Source organism: Syzygium oleosum, unplaced genomic scaffold, assembly GCF_021117445.2.
Source record: "Syzygium oleosum isolate NSW1041296 unplaced genomic scaffold, Sole_v2.1 Sole_v2.54, whole genome shotgun sequence".
In the NCBI taxonomy this organism is placed as follows: domain Eukaryota; kingdom Viridiplantae; phylum Streptophyta; class Magnoliopsida; order Myrtales; family Myrtaceae; genus Syzygium; species Syzygium oleosum.
Window position 1 is genome coordinate 511,265 of NW_026607538.1, and position 4,229 is coordinate 515,493.

At 36.5% G+C, this 4,229-nt stretch overlaps 1 long non-coding RNA gene across 1 annotated transcript; it reads right to left on the reverse strand.

Annotated features, from left to right (window-relative positions):
• Positions 1-1,724: 1,724 nt before the first annotated feature.
• On the reverse strand, positions 1,725-3,771 carry LOC130136915 (uncharacterized). Its single transcript, XR_008815610.1, has 2 exons — positions 3,663-3,771; positions 1,725-2,686 (listed from the first exon to the last, which is right to left on the reverse strand). It is a non-coding gene; the product is annotated as an uncharacterized LOC130136915 (long non-coding RNA).
• Positions 3,772-4,229: the final 458 nt, after the last annotated feature.

Genomic DNA, 4,229 nt, shown 5'->3' on the forward strand with positions numbered 1-4,229 from the left:
CGGTGAATGATAGAATTCTCTATCTCACACAATCACTTTTACAGAAAATCCCTCAAAATCTCAATATCTAGCTCAGGAAAGACAAGTAATAGAATCAGAATGTACTCAGATTTTGGACTTGTTGATTCTCGATTTCGTTCTATTCCTTCTGCTCCTCGTTGATCTTCTTTTATACTCATCCACTTCCAAACTAGCTGTTGGACAGTCTTCAGAGGATCATCTTCCAATCTTCACCTTGGACAGATTTGTATAAAATGGATTGAGTAGCCGTTGGTTGACAAAATCCGAATCCCATTGAATCTGGTCGCCCATACAACCATAATCTCGGTTTCCATAAGTAGAGTTTTATCCGTTGTGATATATACTTGTCATAATGTTTGATTGTCAATCAATTAGGCTTAGATTGAGTCAATCAAAACTTTCCTTTTGTGAAATCCACGCCAGATCATTAGCCGTTATGTTTCGTTCCGAATAAATTCTAAGTCTAAAGAATTTTTGGTTCTTGCTTTACATTCAGAAACTAAGTCAGCGTAGGTCTTCAGTAAAGTCTGAGTCCTTCAAAATTAGAGTCTGAAGATCTTTGACATCTTAATATGAAGTCTGAGTTTCTATCTCAGTAGGGTTTGAACTTCTCGTTCTGAGACTCGTTGAGTCTGAAGTTTTCGTTCTGAAACTTGTAGAGTCTGAATTTTTCCTTCTGAACCTCGTAAAGTCTGAGCGTCCAGAAAGTTAATTTCTTTTGAAGTATTAAAGTTGTCACTTCCAGAATATATTTACCTGGATCAAAATATTTTAGAGTACGTATTAGATTTACAAGATTAACATGAATAGTTTTGTCAACTACAAAATTAGGAAGTTTCTTGAACACAACAATCCATCCAAATTAATGATCACATACTAAGTTCTGTTGTGTTTTCTTTCAAACTTATGGATTTTGACACATAATCTTTAGTTTGGGAGAATGGGAATTGTCTTACATTGCAGCGGACTCCATTTTAGAAAGTACATGTTTGAGGCATGTAGACACTTTCCTTAAATTGATGCTATCCCCACTATGTTGCCTCCTAACCGGAGATCCCTAACGTATGGAAGTTTCCTAGTGTATTTCGACACCATTTTGCTGGCATGTAATTCATTCCTCAAGCAATCATTTTTTTCAATTCACATGCTCCCTCCACAACACAAGACACCCTTATAATTGACCGTATCATCACATTATAAAAAGAACGCGAAAACAAAAACAAAAGTTAGTTGGGAAGATTGAAAATGAGCTTATGTTGTCGTATCGATCCAGGTGTTTTAGTGGAATTGTCTTGCATAATCGCCGATTAAATCATTAAACAAGGTTATGTGGGGCAATTAGAAGGTAAGTGTAACATGGCGTTTTAGTGGAATTATATTGCATAATCGCAGATTAAATCATTAAACAAGGTCATTTGGGGCAATTAGAAGATAAGCGTAACATGGCCAACCTGTTAATCACGGTAACCCTTGTCGCGTGCGCGGCGGTGGCCTTGTGCTTTAGTTTACTGTAATATTGTGTGGGCTGACTAGATACATTGACCATGTTCTGTTTCATGTAATTATTATATCTGCCATATGGACACGTTTTAGGGTAAACAATATGGAACTCGACAACATGAATGAGATCATGCTGGCGAAAGAGAAGCCAAATGATTCAGTCCATGGTTTTACTGGCCAAAAGAAAAAGACCCACCACAAGATTCCCGGCAATTAATCTAAAGAGACGAAATATTCGAATAAAAAGAATAAATGACTTATACACAGACCATGAAGATAAGTCATCTCTATTATTGATTATGTGAGCTTAACAATTAATAATCGAGATGATAACGGTTTATGAATCCGTAGAAATGTGCATGCAATGACTTCTCTAGCATTACCATTAATGATGACATGCAATAGTATAACCAGATAAGCGGTCTTTTTACATCACAATACCATCGTTAGTAGACTTCTTGGCAATTCAAAAAGCTGTGATATATTCTACTCAATTTTTTTAGTAGTAGACCAAGCTGGAAAGTGATTCCTCGTGGATCGATCCTCTCCATTATTGAAGCCGGCGTGGAGAGAAAGCTTGTCCACCTGCTTTGTGTGAATGGTTAAACAAAAGAGGGAACACTCGATGTGATGCGCAATAACTAATTAATGGCATTACTAGGAATCAACCTTTTTCATGGACAAGTACTTATGCTAGTCTCCTATTACAGATATACATCAATGATGCAGCAGAAGAGGCTGTGCATAAGTTAAAAGCATTGTTGTTATCCGTCAGGTCGAATGATGATCCTATTCCTAAAAGTTACTCATTTCTGACCTGCTAATACACCCATGGGACGTACATCAATTAGCTGTTGTTATAGATTGATCAAGAGGAATCTAGCCCTAGCACTCTAAACAAAGGCTCCCTCTAACCATTCTCGGTTGATTCCATCCACATAGATCCAAACGAAAGCTAGTTATACAAATAATTCAGTAGAAAGGATAAATTAATTAGCTTTTAGAAAACTCCCCTTTTCTACCCAAAAGGGTCTGCTCGATCTCAGCTGCTCATGGACCATATATACCGTCCCTCCAAATTATTTAGTGAACGAATCAAAGCAAAATGTTTAGCATCCTTTACTTTATCATGGGTGCATGTGGTATAACTGTTTACTTATTGTCCCTATATGTAACACAGTTGTTAACTCAGGACATGACTGGAGTTGAATAAATGATTTCTTGATCGATAAAAGAGATTGCACGTGAAAAAAGAAGAAGAGAAAACTCGCATGGAGCTCTTGCAAAAGGGAATAATATGCACATGCTGAGGGCAGTACAATTATTCATCTCATGTTTATGTGTGTTTGCAGTTTTAAAATGTTAATACATAGAATGCAAGTAAGACAGAAGAAAAGTTGTTGATATGAAATTGTTGAAGTATATCACGCATCGCTTGATTATAGAGCTTATATGCTCTTTATATATATATATGTGTGTGTGTGTGTGTGTGATCTCCCTTCACTTATTATGTTAAACTTTTGGGTTGGACTTTCTAATACAGTATCAGATCTAAGTTCTGCCCCAGTTTATTTTGTGTGTGCATCTATCCTGTGCTATTCATAATTTAGCTTTCAAATAAGAGGAGATGTTGAAATATATCTCACTATATATGCTCTTTATATACATGTGATCTCTCTCCATTTATAAGTTCAAGTTTTTGGTTTAGACTATCTAATGAAAATAATGGATTTAGACGATGAAGTTTATGGTGTTGAGTAAATAAACTCGGACATGGAAAATACACCTCTATTGCTGTTGCACAAGATTAGAGTTCATAATATGTAGTTTCTACCCAATGGCCCGATGATTGTGAGAGAGTTCATGTGGGGAATTTCTCTTTCACGGATTGGGGTGCATCCAATTCATATCTCAGCCACAACTCATATTATGTGGACTCTATGTAAGACTTACGCAATATAACGAGTGAGAAGCCCCAATTAATACAACTTATGTGATATAAGTTGTATCAACTACGCATATGGGTTCTATGAGTATGCATGCCAGTGAGGGACATATTGACTACACCACACAACATGAATATAAGCGAAAGAGAGTAGGGCAAGAAACTAAACTGGTGGGAAAAAAAACAAAAAGCTTACCTCCTGGCACCATAACATACGCAATAGTCGATCGACACGTGTCTAAGTCGAGTCCTCATATAAATGAGAGTGGTAGGTCATTGAGAAACATAATGGATCGTGATAAAAGCAAGAGAAGAAGAGTCTGAAGAAGATCGAGACATCACTGCATTTAATCACACCAGAAACTAAGCAGCATATGTACATACCTTTGGGAGCATGGTACTGGAAAGTACTACTTTCCCTCACCCTCAATATTGGTCCTCAAGATCTTTTAGTTTAGTTTATTTATCATGGTTAGGTTAATGGTGAACAAACACCAAATTCAGGGTTTGTCATGAGGTTGACTTCAAGATTTATTGTCATGGAAACAAGACATAACCGGAAAGACAGGGAATTATTTGGAAAAACAAGAGAAAAAAGGGGTGGGGGAGTGGGGAGAAGATAATTTTCCGAATTGAAATGATATCTATATTGACTCAAAACATTTTTCTCCATGAGTAGCTTGATTTGTAAGACTTTTGATTTTGATACATTTGCTTCGATAATAGAAGTACTAATAGTTATGTGGTTAAAAAGAACGGATTA